General features: G+C 39.0%; 1 protein-coding gene across 9 annotated transcripts in view; it reads right to left on the reverse strand.

The window, feature by feature from the left end:
• Positions 1 to 19,033, reverse strand: part of FHIT (fragile histidine triad diadenosine triphosphatase) — a 1,502,083-nt gene that overhangs the window by 1,073,725 nt on the left and 409,325 nt on the right. For all 9 annotated transcript variants that reach the window (XM_063805996.1, XM_063805995.1, XM_054682039.1 and 6 more), the window contains one exon: positions 2,635 to 2,727. The gene's annotated coding sequence lies outside the window, so the exon portion shown is untranslated. The remainder of the gene's footprint in view (positions 1 to 2,634; positions 2,728 to 19,033) is intronic.

The following is a 19,033-nucleotide window of genomic DNA, read 5'->3' on the forward strand; positions in this document are numbered from 1 at the left end:
TCTTGCCAAGCACATGAGAAGACTTGGAATGAAAACACAGCATAAAGTTAAATGATAGAATGATGGAACATCAATCAATTCTAGCTCTTAGACTGGTGGCATTTAATCTCAAAGCAATGAGGCTTATACAGAATCATGACTACCAGTGGTTATCTACATGGTACTTTGCCACGTTATTTTGCCTTATTTCTTTGGTCTCAGATATCTCTAAATCCTGCCTCATTGAAAACTGCAATAGATAATATGCCACGAGAAACAGAATACTGAAAATCCTAAAATGCCAACCCAGAGTTGGTAATTGCACAATTCCTTCTAATCATAATCATTATGGCTTCCACTTCTTGAAAGCTTCTGTATACCAGCCACCTTGCTAACCACTTTACATTAATTGTCAGTTAATCCTTCACAACTATTCTTTGAGCAGTTCCCATAACTAGCTTCATTTTATGGAGGAAGAAACCAGAGTTCCGAGAGGTTGAGTTCACTAAGAGCACACAGCAAACAGTAGAACTCTGAGTCAGTCTTTGTAAAGAGAAGAAATAGCAAAGGGGTTTTGGAGACATCAGGCACATACTCTTTACTATTAGGAGAGAAAATAGAAGTCTTTCTAGGAGTAAGTAGGGTTTCTAAAACTTAAATAGTCTACAGTCCTTTTTATCAGTAATTATTGATATTAAAATGCCACCCTTCCAGAAACAATATATTTTATATTGACAGCTTTTATGTTTAAAAAGAACCTTCTAGCCGGGAGTGATGGCTCACGCCTGTAATCCCTGCACTTTGGGTGGCTGAGGTGGGTGGATCACTTGAGGTCAGGGGTTCAAGACCAGCCTGGCCAACACGGTAAAACCCCATCTCTACTAAAAATACAAAAATTAGGTGGGCCTGGTGGCGGGCGCTTGTAATCCCAGCTACTTGGGAGGCTGAGGCACAAAAATTGCTTAAACCCAGGAGGTAGGGGTTGTGGTTAGCTGAGATCACACCATTGTACTCCAGCCTGGGTGACAGCGAGACTCCATCTCAAAAAAGAAAGCCCTCCTTCAGGGCTTAAAACACTAACCCAAACAATAACAAAAGGATCAAATAATTATATGTAAAGGCTCATATGAAAAGGCACATAACACCAGTGCTCCATTTTACATCATTTCATTTACTGCCTTTAAACTTTGTTTTCCAGGTAAACCATATAAACAGGCAAGTGACCTGCCAGAGAAAAATCTGGCACATTAGGAAGTAAAGATGCCTGCCTCTCCCACGACAAGATGCAGCAATGTCTCACAGTTCTACAACTCTAGGGGCAATCCTGCCCAACTTCGCAAATTTTGCATAAACCATGGGTTTCAAGTGACTGTGGAATGACAGGGAAAGGGAAGGCAGCACGAAGGATAAGCTGGCTGACATTGTAAAGTGGATACAGGAAACTGGGACGTAACTGGAAGCAGGAAAAGGAATATAGTATCTTTGTGTTCTGGTACATAGGATTATTCAATATACATATTTATTATACATGTTAAATTGTCTGAGACCCGGAAATGAGAGATACTGTTAAAGGAGTAAAGATGAGATGAGGTAACAGAAAAGGAGAGGAGTAAATATGAGTCCTAAGGAGGGGTTACATGAGCACAGTACCCTGACGACATGCTAGAGATTACCAGATTAGTGCATTGCTCCTACTTTCTTGCTATTATTATTATTATTATGGTTTTTTTTTTGGCAGGGTCTCACTCTGTCGCCTAGGCTGGAGTGCAATGGCACGATCTTAGCTCACTGCAACCTCTACCTCCCGGGTTCAAGTGATTCTCCCGCCTCAGCCTCCTGAGTAGCTGGGATTACAGACACCTGCTACCACATCCGGCTAATTTTTGTATTTTTGGTAGAGACGAGGTTTCACCATGTTGGCCAGGCTGGTCTCAAACTCCTGATCTCAAGTGATCCACCTACCTCGGCCTCCCAAAGTGCTGGGATTACAGGCCCTTTGCTGCTATTTTTAAAAATACATATTCAACATATCCAGTGAAATCATTCAAAGATGCATACAGATAAGTGACTATTTTACTCTAACGTAAAGCCTCTTTGTAAGACCTACCTTTCACTGTCTGTCCCAGCATATGCCCTAGGACTTCCTCTGACCATGAACAGTACCATGCCACTGAAGGAGATCTGTTTCAACAGAGCCTCCTCCTGCTGCTCCTAACTTTATTTCCATTCCACTAGCATTCTCAAAGTCATGCAAAACATAACAACCTGACTTTATAACTGTTTAACCTTACTTTTTACAAGTAAAAATTATTAAATATGTGTAACTGCTGGGGGGAGGATAATATAATGGCATGTCAGTCAGGTAACAGGTAAGCTACATTTCATGGAAAAGAAGGGGAATGCTTTCTTCAGAAAGTGAAGTCATCATTCTTTTATTTAACTGACATAATATTTATACCCCAATTTTTAAAATGGCAGCTACAAATAGAAGTCAAAAGAGGGTAAATTCTCCAAGGGAATCTAGCCCTGAAATTTTACCATTTTAAAAGTTCTATTTTACATGTACATAGGAACATTACTACTATTATAAGGATACTCACAGCAGGTCAATTATTTCAAACTCTTTGAAAAAAAATCAAAATTAAGTAAACCTACCTTTCAGAAGACTGCTACCTCTTCGGAGTCCTCAGTGGCAGGATGCACAGAGCTTTTATAGAGGGTCTAAGCAGGCAGGTATTCCTAGGATACCTACACCAAGGACAAGAAATTCAGATGATTATTTCAGCAGTGATCCAGATGGCTCTAGGTACAATTTCATTAGGAACGGTCACCATGAATACTGAGCATTGCCACACAGGTACTGTTAAAAGGGCAGAATGAAGGTACATATGTGATTTTTGCAGGCATTGTCATTAATCTGTACATGGGAGACTGTGGCTCAAAAGGGTGTAAGTGGTTCATACATGATCACACAAGAAAAGGGGCAGAACCATGCCTTAATTATTCATTTCTGATACCTAGTCCAGGGTTGTTTCAGCCACATCATCTGATCCTCCTCAAGAACTGGAAAGTCCTGGCACTGGGGCTTTCCATTTTGCAAAAAGATGAGGCTGACCCGTGAGTCTGGTGGGAAGAGTCTTTCTCTGGTTTTCTGGTGGTCTATGCCAAGTCACCTGTCTGAAGTGTCCTGTGTGGCCAGTTTACTCACTTTCCCTTGAAACTCTGGTGTCCACAGAATCTGAAGGAATCTAAGCAAAGAAACATGGGTTTTTTTGGTCCCACTGGCCTGAGTTTGAATCCTAGTAATGTGTTTACTACTTCTGTGTCCTATGTAGCTGCTCAACATCACTGAGGCTCACTTTCTATCTCTATCAAACAGATATAATAATATTTGAAGGGTACATTTATGAAGAGGATTTTTTTTTCTAAATGAGAATAAAGTATCAAGTACAGTTTCTGGCACATGTTAGATGCTAGGGCAAAGTGAAAGCCCCATGACCCACCTTACTTGCAGGGATAACCCCAAAGTGGACAAGTGACAGGGAGGCTATTGAGACCTTGCTGCTCATAAATCACTCAATGACAATGCACTAATCCCCCAACTGGCTGGTTCCTCACTGCTCTGACCTCTACCTCTGGGTTTCCTTCATGTACACTTCTTTGAAATAAAAATATCATAAACACCAATTCATTCCCTAGGATCTCATTTAGAGGTAATCATTTCCCTTTTTAATCTAATAATCTTGGTCTACATCATGTTACATGGTCAGCTCAATGTAGTAATTGAAAGCAGATGATCATTCATTTAACAAGTATTTATTGAGATTCTACTAAGGTGTCAGGCACTATTCTCTATAGCAGTGAACATAATAGTCCAAGATCAGGCCATCATGCTGCCTACCTTCTGGTAGAGGAGACAAACAAACAAAATACATATGTAAAATACATGAGTGGTTAAATAGTTCTAAGGACTCTGGAGAAACACAAAGTAGGAAGGGAGATAGTGAGTACTATGGGTTGAATTCTGTTCCCCCAACCCCTCCCCATCAGGAAAAAAGATATGTTGAAGTCCTAACCCTCAGTACTTAGAATGTGACCTTATTTGGTAATAGGATTGATACAGATATAATTATTTAAGTTAAGATGAAGTCATACTGGAGATCAGTGGGCAGGCCTCTCATCCAATATGATTGGATATAAGAGGATGACCAGGTGAAGACACAGAGACACAGGGGAGAAGGAACGCCATGTGAGAATAAAGGCAGAGATTGGAGTTACGTAGCTGCAAGCCAAGGATTGCCAGCAAATCACTAGAAGTTAGGAAAAGGCAAAGAAAGATTACCCTGCAGATTTCAGAGGGAGCATGGCCCTGGTGACACTTTGATTTCAGACTTGTAGCCTCCAGAACTATGAGACAATAAATTTCGGTTGTTTTAAGCCACTCAGTATATGGTACTTAGTTACTGCCACCCTAGGAAATCAATACAGTGTGTTTGGGGAGATTGTTGCATTTTTGAGCAAGGAGATCAGGAAAGATCTCACTGAAAAGGTAATGTCTCAGGGAAGATTTGAGGTGCAGGGGACAGCCATGATGATGGCTCTGGATGAAGAAATTCTAGGCAGAGGGAACAGAAAGTACAAACCTCCCAGGCAGGTGCATGTTTGTATGTTAGAACAGCAGGGAGGCCAGTATGGCTGGAATAGCCAGGGGAGAGTGGCAGGAAACCAGGTCAGAGTGATGACAAGGAGCTGGAGGGTGCTAGACCTTATGGGCCACTCTAAGAACTTAGGCTTTTACTTGGAGCAAGGTGGGAAGCCATTGCCTACTTCTGAGCAGAGGTGAACCAAGATCTGACTTACATTTTAATAAGCTCTCTCTGGCTATTCGGTAAGAATAAACTGAAGAACAAGGCCACTTAGGAGGCTCCTGCAGTTATCCTGGTGAATAAAGGTGCTAGCCAGGTAGCACACAGGAGAGTGAAAACTGGTCAGTCCTATGCGAAATATTTTGAAAGCAGATCCAAAAGGATTTGCAATAGATTGCAGGTAGAGATACGCCTGACTTCTTGATAGTACATAGAATTAAATTAGAAACCGTAACAACTTAACTGTACTGATCATCTGAATAAATTATCTTCTCAAATGCCAGACCAGCCAAAGATATTAGCAACATGTTTAACAGACAGGGAATAAGTAACCAGAATATATAAGGAACTCCTAAAATCAACAAAAAGAAAAAGGTAAACAAATAAATATTTTTTAAAATCATGATTCAAAGAAGGAACAATGGACCATGGACATAAGAAAAGCAGCTCAACCTCACTGATATGGTTTGGCTGTGTCCCCACCCAAGTCTCACCTTGAATTGTAACTCCCACAATTCCCATGTGTCATGGGAGGAACCTGGTGGGAGGTAATTGAATCATGGGGGTGGGTCTCTCCCATGCTGTTCTCATGAGAGTGAATAAGTCTCGAGAGATCTGATGGTTTAAAACATGGGAGTCTCTCTGCACAAGCTCTCTGTTTGTCTGCTGCCATCCCTGTAAGATGTGACTTGCTCCTCCTTGCCTTCCACCATGATTGTGAGGCCACCCCAGCTACATGGAACTGTAAGTCCATTAAACTTCTTTCTGTTGTAAATTGCCCAGTCTCCAGTATGTCTTTATCAGCAGCATGAAAACTGACTAATACTGTCACTAAACATGAGGCAAATGCAAATGAAAATAATGGCATTCTACTTTATTTCTATCAGACTAGTTAACATGAAAAAGACTGACACAATTCAGTGTTGTCCAAGATACGAGAAAAAATAGCATATTATTCTAGTTTACTTCCAGCGGAATCATGAATTGGTATATTATTCTACTGAGCAATTTTACTGTATTATCAAAAGTGACACTACACATATGCCACGGCATAGTAACTCTTCTTGGGGGGTATACCAGGGCTAAGAAACATACATATAAGGGGACATATATTAAATCAGTATAACAAAACTTGGAAATGACCTAAAAGTCACCCTTAAAGGCAAATCAGTAAATAAAATATGCTATATTTATATGATTAAAGGACATATGGCTGTTAAAAAGAATAGATTGGTTTTATAGGCATCAGTGTGGATGTTTCATAAATGTCATGGGCAGAAAAGCAACACAAAGGAAAATGTTAACATACAAACACAATATTATGTATTCATTGTAGGTCGGGGTCCCCAACCGCCAGGCGGCAGACCAGTACCAGTCTGTGGCCTGTTAGGAACCAGGCCACACAGCAGGAGGTGAGTGGTGGGCAAGCGAGCATTACCGCCTGAGCTCCACCTCCTGTCAGATCAGCGGGGACATTAGGTTCTCATAGGAGCAGGAACCCTAGTGTGAACTGTGCATGCAAGGGATCTAGGCTGCCTGCTCCTTATGATGAGACCCCAACGCCTGATGATCTGAGGTGGAACAGTTTCATCCCAAAACCATACCCCCCACCTCCCCATCCATGGAAAAATTATCTTCCACAAAACCAGTCCCTGGTGCCAAAAAGTTGGGGACTGCTGCTGTGGATACACATATATGTATGTAAAAGTATAAACAATGGACTAGTCAAATACATCCCAAATTTATGGCAGGGAATTTTAGGCAGGGGTACAGGCAGCAAAGAAAGTGGAGGGTGGAGGGAAGGACAGGACATTATTGGTGAAAATGATTTGGTTTTATCAATAACTTCTTTAAAAAGGAAAAAAACAACACTGGAAGCAAATCTGACCAAACAAAAACAGATACTCGTTTTGGGATAGTGAGAGTACAGATGATCATTACACTAGTTTTTGTGCTCATCTGTGCTTTTTTGTTTTCTGGGAGTAAAGAAAGGAGGAAAGGGAGGGAGGGATGAATGGATGGAAGGAAGGAAGGAAGGAAGGAAGGAAGGAAGGAAGGAAGGAAGGAAGGAAGGAAGGAAGGAAGGAAAGAAGGAAGGAAGGGAGTTACCAGTTCTGGACTGCACTTAAGCTAATCGCTAATCATAGATGGGGATAGATGAGGTTAGTTTTTTTTGTTTTGTTTTGTTTTGTTTTGTTTTGTTTTTGAGATGGACTTTCACACTTGTTGCCCAGGCTGAAGTGCAATGGCACAATCTCGGCTCACTGCAATCTCTGCCTCCCAGGTTCAAGCGATTCTCCTGCCTCAGCCTCCCAAGTAGCTGGGATTATAGGCGCGCACCACTACGCCTGGCTAATTTTGTATTTTTAGTAGAGACGGGGTTTCTCCATGTTGGTCAGGCTGGTCGAGGTTAGTTTTTTAAGGATGAAACTCAAAACTATGTTTTAATAATCAGCGTGACCATTGGTGATTCCTAGCAGACTGTCTCAGCATGGGGGGCTGAATTTCAGTTCAGCCCGCAGAGGGAACCATCTGTCATTTGGAATGACAAGGAGCTCTCTGCCAGGGGAACACCAGAACACCAGAAGCAGCCATGGTCTTCACTGCATCCCCACTGGCCCTGGAACCACCAACACTACAGGACACAGGAACACACATTTACAGACAAAGTAAACCAAGAGTACACCATGGACATCTTTTCAACCTTTTTAAAAGCACATTGCAATTTTCTAGAATCAAGGGAACAATATGCTTGATTAGTTCTTCAGCAGATTTGGCAATTTTGCTTGTCATATTTCTCTCTTTAAAGCAAGTTGGTCGTTAACCTTCCATGTTCTAGGACTTGAGATTAGGTTTTCCCCCCACAAAATGAAAACTTTGCTTAAAAAAAAAAGAGTTTGCTTTAGGATATTTCATTTTTACTGCTAATAACTGCAAGATCCTCTTTGAGCCAAGGAGGTCATTCTTGAAAGGGGCTAGAATTGTGAAGAATGTTCCTTCTCTTCCTGGAGAGAGAGTCTGTGAAGGCAAAAAAGTTTGCAGGACAGTTCAGTAATCATGAAGTGAAAGCCCAAAGTGACCTGAATACTTCCTCCTGGGTCAATATTGTATGTTTAAAAAGAAACAACCAAACCTTCAAAGAAAAATCTGGCCATCCCCAAATCCCAATACATGAAACTAGAAGGCAGGAGGCACCAGTAGAATGCTGGATTTGCTCTCATTGCTTGGCCTCCATCACAGTTACAATAGTTGCATATCATCCTTTTGTACGTGTCATCCTAAAAATGGGATTTGGATTGGTTTCTAACAATAAAACGAGCAAGGTAGAAAAGGAATATTATGAATAAGTTACCAATGTAAATATGCTATTTTGCACCTTTGAATTTGAGTGTCGATAAACATGATTCCACACATGGAAATTAGACTTTTCAGAGCTACTATACTGAGTCATTTAATTTGTCTGAGTAAGTACTTATAATAATGTGGCTGCTCTGCACTGCAATAAACATCGGGTTTTCAAATGAACAAATGAAGTATGTGATACTCCTTATAAATGGAACTGCAGCAAAGGGCGTTCAGCTAGGGGGCTGTGCACTAAAATGGGATGGGTGATAAGAACATCTCTCTCCAGCTCCACTGATAGTGAAAGGAAAGAATCATATGGCCTCTGCTGCTACATTTTCTGTTCCTGGACAGAAGCAAGGCTGAAGCCTCACTGTGAAATGATGGGGGACTGTTGCTATTTTGGGTTGTCACAGGGTAACTTGTCACACTACTCAGGACACATGAGGACAGATAATTCCGTTCCTCCAGATTGTGGACTTGAGAATGCTTTAGTAAAATAGCATAGGGATATATTTTGGTTAGTGGTTAAGGACATGGGTTTGAATCCTGGGCTCTACCAACCAAACAGCTGCATGATTGTACCCAAGTAATCATCAGTCTTCTCCATGCTCATTTTCCTATTTGGTAAAATAAGGATAATAACTTTGGCTTTCTCATTAAGTTATTAGGGGGATTCAGTGAGATAATTTATGTAAAGAACCTGGCACATGATTAGAATTCACCTTTTTTATCATCATTATCATTGTCATCATTATTATATCTAACCTTACTTTCATTTTAATCCATTATTCAATTTTCCTTCAAAGCTCACTAAAAGCACAACTCACTACATTGTTTAGTAATTAATTACTTTCGTTCATTTAACAAAGTATTTATACTTTGTTATATGTGCCAGGCACATATGCTAGGGGCTAGGGTACAAAGGTGATCTAATCCTCCTGGAAGCTATTGGAGGAGATGGGCATGAGTCAAAGGCTCCCATAGGAAGTGAAACCTTTGAAACTCAGGGAATAGGTCTAAAAGAAAGGAGCAGACTAGGCCTGGTGGCTCATGCCTGTAATCCAAGTACGTTGGGAGGTGAGGTGGGTGGATCACCTGAGGTCAGGAGTTCGAGACCAGCCTGACCAACATGGCAAAAACCCATCTCCACTAAAAATACAAAAATTAGCCAGGCATGGTGGCGGGTGCCTGTAATCCCAGCCACTTGGGAGACTGAGGCAGGAGATTCAGTTCAACCCGGGAGGCAGAGGTTGCAGTGAGCCGAGATCATGCCACTGCACTCCAGCCTGGGCAACAAAAGTGAAATGCTGTCTCAAAACAAACAAACAAACAAACAAACAAAAAACAAAGGAGCAGATCACTCTAAGAGATACTAAAACAAAGGAACTTAAGTTAAACCTGAGACCTGAAGGATGAGAAGGAGGAGAACAAGGGATGGAATGATGGCTTTCTTGAGAGAAACACAACAATATTCAAAGGCATGGAGTATACAGCACTTTATCATTGTTATCAAAAGTCATTGCAAAATGATCCACTGAGTAGCTCAATTAAATCTAACAACTATGTGACAAGCACCTACTATGAGCCAAGCACGGTGCCAAACTCTAGAAACACCATAGTAAAGACAGATATGATCCATGCCTGCATCCTTACCTCCCAACACCTACTACTATGTTTGAAAACCACACCAAAGTCAATATTTACTTTGTAACCAATAAATTACCCCTCTGGGTTTGATCACAGAGAGATTTCACCTGCATGGAAAAACTGGAAAGCTTTCTCTGGTCAGACAAGGAATGTTACATAAGCCAAATAATTCCCTTTCTTCTTAGTTGCTGGATATCTACAACCAAATTTAGTTTATTCCATGGGCCTACCAACTTATACTACTAAAGATGGTCAGGTTTCTCTTTCATGATTAATTGTTCTATTATTTGTAGACTACCTTTAATTCAGTAAACAGCCTCAAATTATTTGGAAAGTTATTAGAAGAGGAGAAAAAAGTAAAAGAAAACAAGGAAAAGAGATCTCAAGTTTCTTGAGATCTGGGAATTGTCCAATGTGCTTTCTGTAGTATTCGTGGTACCTAACATGGTGCTGGATGGAAAGCATTTAATAACTTCTGATTGTCAGATGGATGAAGAATATAAAGCTTTCCTGGTTCAACTTGGGCTCCATTAGAAGGAGGGAAGAACTGAAACTCGGTAGATCAGAATATGCCTCCCCACAACATCCTTCTTTAGCATAAGGATTATTTTGAGCTGATTATTTTGAGAGACTGCAGCTACAGGAGAAGATCTGAAAACAGAATAGAAGTTACTTTTTTGTAAAAGGATTTTACATCTATAAAGGAAATTTCTACTCATAAGGGTGTATCCCTTTCTGTACCAGGAAGAGAAGGATGACCAAATCACTAGAGACTCTTACCAATGGAGAAGACACCAACTTAAATCTGCATAACAAACCTTACTCATGTTTACCATACTTTTCCTGGGCATCCCTCCACAACTGACTATCCCCCATACCCTTCTTTTTTTTTCTTTCAGTGGACAATGGTATTTGAGCCTGATCTCAAAGCCACCTCTTTGAGATTTATTCATATCTCTGGGTATCTTCCACGTGTACATGAGATACACATATTTTTAACTTCTGTTTGTTTTTCTCTTGTTTCTGGGTCTATCCCAACCTAAGGACCATAAAGGGTAAAGAGAAAATTATTTTTCCTTCCCTACACTTACTTTTCTCTAGTCTCCAGGTTCAGAGGAAAGAACTCAAAAAAGTGGCTGAAAAGTTTAGCATGATTTTCATTGTAAAGCAGCCCAATAACCAAACAGAAGCACCACATAAACCAAAAGAAGAGAGTGGTAAGTGAAAAATATAAGGTACCATTAGAGATTTCTCTCAGGGAATAAGATTCTTGTAACAAAATATTTACCTTTCTTATTCTGGTGCTAGTAAAAATAAGAGAAATGTCACAGTTTTAATTAATGTCTAAGCAACAGGGAAAAATATTAAGCTACTTTATGACAAAATGGAAATATATTTGTAATTCTATATCCTAATGTTCTCTCAGTTATTTTGGAAAAACTATTAGTCCTTTGGTTTCTTCTACATTAGGAGAGCAAAAAGCTATAATATGGCCTATCTGGCTAACTATCGGGAATCAGAGAAATCAATTTAAAAGAAATTTGGAAGACACCTACATTATCAATATTAGAGCAAAGTAGAGATCTGCCTTGTTCACAGCAAAGCAATCCAATTCACACACACACACACAAAACAAATGTTGCATTTATGGAAGTATTAAAACATCTCATCCTTGTCCTTAGCTTAACATATTAATGAGAATTTCTGAATTAATCTCCAATCGTGAACTGTGTCTAGGTGTGATATAAGGGCAGTAAATACTGCGCAGCTTGCTTCAGGCATGTTTTATGACAGATTCTCTGACAGATAGAAAATCTTTAAGATTAAATTATTTCTGTATTTTCCTAAGAAACTCATCAGTACTAACAAGCATACCACTTCCCCAACTAGTTGATAAACAGAAAAGAAAATATTATTAAGTGATGGCACTTGAGGAAATAGTTAAAAGGAGAAACTCAGAACATAAGATTGTGATTATATATAATGAGGAGATTCTCAAAATGGCACAGAAAGGAAAGGAACGAGTTGAAGCTTAAAAACATATGTTTTTAGGAGGTAAGTTACTCCATAAAGCAATTACTAAAATGTGAGAGTTCTTCTCGTGGTTCTCAACCTTATACTCTGAAAGAGAACTTCTTATAATGCAAGACTAAGAGAGCCAATTACTTCAGCACCAAGGTACATCCTAAATCTCTGGACTTGGCAGTTCAAAAAAACTCTTGGAAAATGTTCTTCTAAAATCTTCACTAACACCCCTGACTTTATAAATGTAGACTCTAAAAGGATGAATAAAAACTAACCAATTAGATAGCAAAATGGAGAAGAGAGAGCACTGAATAAAAAGACCTGCCAGAGTTCCGGTTGTACCTCTGCCACCAGCTTCAGACTTAGTTCATATTTACAATAAAACCATAATCATAAAAATTAATAATTATGGAACACTTAGTATGCCAAGAACTTTTCATATATTATCTAATTTAATCATCCTAACAACCTATGAGGGAGACACCACATAAGAGAAAAGCAGTTGAAGAGTTTGTCCAAGACCACCCAGCTGCTCTGAGTGATGGGTTAGGATTCAAACACGATCTTTTTGGACCCCAGAGCCCAACCCTTAACCACTCACTCTGCAGACAAGTTCAGAAACCTCCTAGGATGATCTAAAAGCCTTCTTTCAGCAATAGGGCGCTAAGATTTATGAGACATGATTGTATAATGGAAAAGAAATCTCAGATTTTTGAAGTGACTTTGTAGCCCAGTTGAGCAGCTTCTTCTCTAAGCCTCAGAATCTTAGATAACAACACTACTTACCTTGCAAGCTGGCCTAAGGATCAGAGATAATACTAGAGCCCTTAGCCCCAAGTAATAATAATAATAATAGGCAGCATTTATATAATGCTCATTATGTGCTGGGCACCATCTAAACATTTTTTTCCCCACATTAAAGTATGCAATCTTCACAATGACCTTAAAAGTACTATTATTTTGTACTTTTTATCTAATTGTATAAGAATACAATTAGATAAAAAGAAAAAAAAAGAGTTCTATTGTTTTGATTCCTGTTTTACCAATGAGGAAACAGAGGCAAAAAGAGTTAAATTACTTGACCTAAATCACAGTTACTAAGTTGCAGATCTTGGATTCTGATCCAGACAGAACGACTCACTGGACAACCCAAAACATATTGGAGGCACTCCGACTGATACATAAAGAACCTCCTTGCCATGCCCAATGTCTGTGTCACTCTCACCCAAAGTAACAAATTTAACATAAACTTGGGAGGATGAAATACATAGGGATGCCCAGATAACCTGCCTACTGTCATTCCGCAGATCGTGCCTTTAAAAAAACCAATTTCAATAGACACCAGCAAGAAAGAGATACATCAGGTATGTCAGACATGTGTGGTCACAACTATTTTTTCTCCTTCCTGGCTAATCACTCCCTTTGTGTTGATAACGTGCTGCTTTAAATCAATTAATTAAAAAAAAAAAAAAGCACAGAGGCACCATAAAAGTCGTTTTTCCTGTTTTCAATCTGGAAGAAATTCAGTCTCCTCTTATTCATTTTAAAAACTATTTTAATAATAGCTTTTACTTAACCCAATATATCAAAAATATTATTTCAACATGTTAATAAAAGTTGATAAGAGATTTTACGCTAAGCATTCAAAATTCAGAGTGTACTTTACATTTAAGGCCCATCTCAAATCAGACTAACCTGATTAGTCTGAATGCTCAGTAGCCATATATGTTGCTAGTGGCTACCATATTAGACAACACAGTTCTAGAAAGATTGGCTTAGAAAAGCCCTGGTTGTTGATATTTATAGGTCTCTTTCCTTGGGCTGGTCAAATTCCCCAGAAAGATATCTTTCAATCTCCTGCCTTAGGGGTATAAGCCTGGGTGCCATTGTTCTGAGATTTAAGTATGGGAAAGAGCAGAAGCCCCATCATATTGTCTTTCACTTAAGCCCCGATTTTCATCATTATACCCATCCTCAGCTATGCATGGTGACTCCAATCACGAGCCCTGTAGTTGGTCCAACCCCTCCAGTCTTCCTCCTGGGGAAGTAGGGAGGGAGGCAGTTGGGAGAGGCAGTTCCCAGGCTATGCGGGTTGGGCAAGAACTCTGGGGACTGATTAGCAGTTATTTGTCATTCTTTCAATGTTCTTTTAATATTCCTTCATTCTCACCTTCATACATTTACAGTGCCATGAATTCCTGACACGTTCTAGAATCTCAGTTTAGATTTTACCGTTTCTCTCCCCTTTTAAATCAGTCCCTGGCCTTTTAAGGCAGCTTCTACAATTGTATTCTGTGACCTTCTCCTCTATGATTTTTGTTCATATTCCCCTCCCCTTTTTTAACTAACATTTTTTATTTGAAATAATTGTAGACTCACATGAAGGTTGTAAGAAAAAATACAGAGAAGGTCCATATGCCCCTTATCCAATTCCCTTCAATGGTAACATCTTGGAAAGCTATTACACAGTAACACAACCAAGATATTGACAATGACACAGTCAAAACACAGAATGTGTCCATCCCAGGGATCCTCTTGTTGCTCTTTAATAGCCACACCCACTTCCCTCCCACTCCACCCCTTCTTAACTTTTAACCACAAATCTGTACTCCATTTATATAATTTTTTCATTTGAAAAATGTTATACAAGTGGAGTCGTACAGTGTGTAATCTTTTGGTATTGTGTTTTTTTCCCCTTTAATCTATTCCCTGAAGATTCAGTCAAGTAGTTTCATGTATTAATAATTCATTGCTGAGTAGTATTCGATGGTATGGATGGACCACAGTTTGCTTAACCATTCACCCAATAAAGGACATCTGAGTTGTGTCCAGTTTGGGGCTATTACAGATAAAGCTCTGTGAAAATTCATGTATGGGTTTTGGTGTGAACATAAGCTTTTGTTTACTTGGGATAAATGCCCAGGAGTATGATAAGTGCATGTTTAATTTTGTAAGAAACTGCCAAACCATTTTCTAGAGTGGCTATAACATTTTACATTCCCACCAGTAACACAATTTCTCTGCATCCTCACCAGAATTTGTTGTTATCATTATCTTTTATTTTAGTTATTTCAATATGTTCATAGTGATAACTCATTGTGGTTTTGATTTGCATTTCCCTGATGGTTAAATAATGTTGAACATCTTTTCATGTGCTTATTTGCCATCTGTATAACCTCTTCAGTAAAATGTCTGGCCATGACTTTTACCTATTTTCTAATTAAGTTGCTTGGATTTTTTACTGTTGAGTTTGAAAATTCTTTATATATTCTAAATACTAGTCCTTTGTCAGATATGTAGTTTGCAAATACTTTCTTCCAGCCTGTAGTTATTCTTTTCATTCTCTTAAAAGGGTCTTAGGCCGGGCGTGGTGGCTCACACCTGTAATACCAGCATTTGGGAGGCCGAGGAGGGTGGATCTTTTGAGGTCAGGAGTTTGAGACCTGGCCAACACGGCAAAAGCCAGTCTGAACTAAAAAGAAAAAAAAAATACAAAACTTAGCCAGCCACAGTGGCATGCACCTGTAGTCCCAGCTATTCCAGAGCCTCAGGCAGGAGAATTGCTTGAACCTGGGAGGCAGAAGTTGCAGTGAGCCAAGACTGTACCACTGCCCTCCAGCTTGGGGAACTGAGTGAGACACTGTCTCAAAAAAGAAAAGAAAAGAAAAAAAAAAAAAACTCTTTCACGGTGCAAAAGCAAAAGTTTTAATTCTGATATAGTCCAATATATCACCAATATATCATTTTTTTCCTGTTATGGATTGTGTTTATGTCAAATCTAAGAACTCTTTCCCTAGCCAGAGATTCCAAAGATTTTTCTCTAATGCCTTCTCCTTCTAAAAGAAGGGTTCTTTATTCTGTTCCATTGATCTGTGTTTCTGTCACTCCATGGATAGCCACATAGTAACTATGCAATACTTCTTGAAACTGAGTAGACTGATTGCTCCCACTTTATTATTTCTTTTTCAAAATTGTTTTAGCTACTCTAGTTCCTTTGTTTCTGTATAAATTTTAGAATAATCTCATCTATATATGAAAAAAATCATACTGAGATTTTTGATAGGAACTGCTTTAAACCTGTGTATCAATTTGGGAAGAATCGGTATCTTTACTATGCTGTGACTTTCAAATCATGAACACAACATTTTTCTCCATTTATTTACATTTTTAAAATTTATTTCATCAACATTATATAGTTTTCAACAAACAAGTTTTATAAATGTTTTATTGGATTTATATAAGTATTTCATATTTTTGAGCTAAGGCAAATTGTACTATATTTTTAAAATTTGTGTCCACAGATTCATTGCTAGTATAAAGAAATACAATTGATAATTTAAATGTTTATCTCATATCCTGCCACCTTAATGAACTCAATTATTAGTTTTTCATTTGTTTGCTTGAGATAGGGTCTCACTCTGCCACCCAGGTTGGAGTGCAGTGGCACACAGGTATTGGCACAAACACAACCATCTGTAGCCTCAACCTCCTGAGCTTCAGCCATCCTCCTGCCTCAGCCTCCTAAGTAGCTGGGATGACAGGCATACACCACCAGGCCTGGTTCATTTGTTGTTGTTGAGGAGAGATGAGGTCTCTCCATATTTCCCAGGCTGGTCTTGAACTAGGCTCCAGCAATCCTCCTGCCTCGGCCTGCCATCGTGTTGGGATGACAGTCATCAGTCACTACACCCAGCCACTTACTAGTTTTAAGAGTTGGTTTTGTGTTTTTTCGTCTTTGTAGATCACTTAGGGTTTTCTGTGTAGAAAATCATGTCATCAGCAAACATTAACAGTTTTCTTTCTTTCCATCTGTATGCCTTTTATTTCCCTTTCTTGCCTTACTGCATTGATTAGAACTTCTGGCACTATATTGAATAGGAGTGGTGGAACCAGCCTTGCATTGCTGGACTAGACTCCATTTCGTCGTGGTATATTATTCTTTTAGCCAGAATCCTGTTTGTTAATATTTTGTTAAGGATTGTTGTGTCTCTATTTATGACAGTTATTGGTATATATTTCTCTTTTTTGCACTGTTTTTTCTGTTTTTCAAATCTGAGTAATACCAGCTTCCTAAAATGAATTGCGAAGTGTTCTCTCCTATTTTCTGGAAGAGACTGTATAAAACTCCTATTAATTATTCTTTAAATGTTTGGTGAAATTCTCCAGTGAGGCCATCTGGGCCTAACTATTTATTTTCAGGGAGTTTTTAAACGATTAATTCAATTTTTAATAGTTATGGGTTTTTAAATATTATCTATTTCATGATAGGTGAATGGTAGGAATTTGTGTTTTTGAGGAAGTGGCCCATTTCATCTAAGTTGTCAAATTTATGTGTGTAGAGTTGTTCATGGCATTTCTTTATTATCCTTTTGATGTCTACAGGGTCAATAGTGATATCTCCTCTTTCATTCCTGATATTGTAACCAAATGCAGGTCCAGATGCCCACTGTTTACAGAGTCCAGTTAACAAGAGTGAGGTCTAGTAGAAAGAAAGTCATTTTACTAAAACCAGTAAAGGGGAAATGGTCAGATTCCCGCCCAAAGCAATCACTTTGATTTTGGGAGAAGGCAGGGGTTTAAAAAGGGAAAACTTGGTAAGGAAGGCATGCAAGAATTGTACTAAGTATAATATCTGCGTGTCTTGTTCTGGTAGCTATCTTGGGTCTCAGTCTACCTGGATGGTGAGTCAAGACATCTGGGAATATCTTTACTTCCCCTTTATTCCTGAGGATATTTTCACGGGCTGTAGGACACTGCTTTGATTGTTGATTATTATTTCATTCAGGACTTTGAATGCTTTAAGTTCCTGAGCAGCCATGGCCAGGTTTTTAACTAGCCACTTTGAAGTAATCTCTGGAATTTTGCAGCTGGGTCTCCAAGCTTATTCCGCCTGTCTCAAGATTAGCCCCTGGAACTTCTAAGAAGGCACAGTAATTAGATACTAGTATATAGTTAGACAAATGTGAAGGGAGTATATATGGTGAAAAAGGGAGGGATGTGGAGCCTATTTCTAGGCTGAGGAAAAGGCTTCTGCAGTTTTTCAAGGTTGTATCTTGAAAACCAAGAGAAGAGAAAAAAATGTTTTAAAATGCATTTGGAAGTTAAGTTGCCTAGTTACAATATTGGTAATTTGTGTCTTTTCTCTTTTCTTTGTCAGTCTTGCTAGACTGTCAGTTTTATTAACCTTTTCAAAGAACCAGCTACTCTTGTTTTCCTTTGATTAAAGTTTGCATGATACATCTTTTCCCATGATTTTACTTTCGTCTATTGTTATATTGAAAGTGAGCTTCTCATAGACAGAATATAGTTGGGTCATATTTTTTAAACAATCCTGCTAATAATCTCTTCCCTGTATTATAAGTGGTATATTTCGACCATTTAACTTTAATGTAATTATTGATATTTTAGAATTTACACTGCCATTTTATTTTTTGTTTGTTTTCTGTTTGTTCTCTTTGTGGTTTTCTGTTTTCTTTTCCCAGACTTCTTATAAGCTATTTGAACACTTTTTGGAATTCTGTTTTGATTTATCTAAAGTGTCTTTCAGTGCATTTCTGTATATAATTTTTTAAAGGTTTCTCTAGGTATTACTTTATATATTTATAACTAAACCGTTTACTGGTGTCATCATTTTACCAGTTTGAGTAACATATAGAAACCCTATCTCCCCACTTTGCATCCCTTTATCTTCCCCATTTATAATATAATTATCTTAAATACTTCCTCTACATGCATTTACATCCACATCAGAATATTGCAATTTTTGCTTCAACCTTCAAACACAATTTAGAGCTCTCAAGAGTACAAATGTTTTTGCTATGTTTTTTTCTTCCTTTCTGATGTTGAAGAGATCCATTTTTAATTGTCTTCTTTCCAATTAGATAACTCTTTTCTTTTCTTTCGAGGCAGAGTCTCACCGTGTCATCGAGGCTGGAGAGTGCAGTGATGCAATTATGCAAATTCTTTTAGTTTTCCGGCCGGGCGCGGTGGCTCACGCCTGTAATCCCAGCACTTTGGGAAGCCGAGGCAGGCGGATTGCCTGAGCTCAGGAGTTCGCGACGAACCTGGGCAACACGGTGAAACCCGTCTCTACTAAAATACAAAAAATTAGCCGGGCGTGGTGGTGGGCGCCTGTAGTCCCAGCGACTCAGGAGGCTGAGGCAGGAGAATCG

Source organism: Pan troglodytes, chromosome 2, assembly GCF_028858775.2.
Source record: "Pan troglodytes isolate AG18354 chromosome 2, NHGRI_mPanTro3-v2.0_pri, whole genome shotgun sequence".
Classification (NCBI taxonomy): domain Eukaryota; kingdom Metazoa; phylum Chordata; class Mammalia; order Primates; family Hominidae; genus Pan; species Pan troglodytes.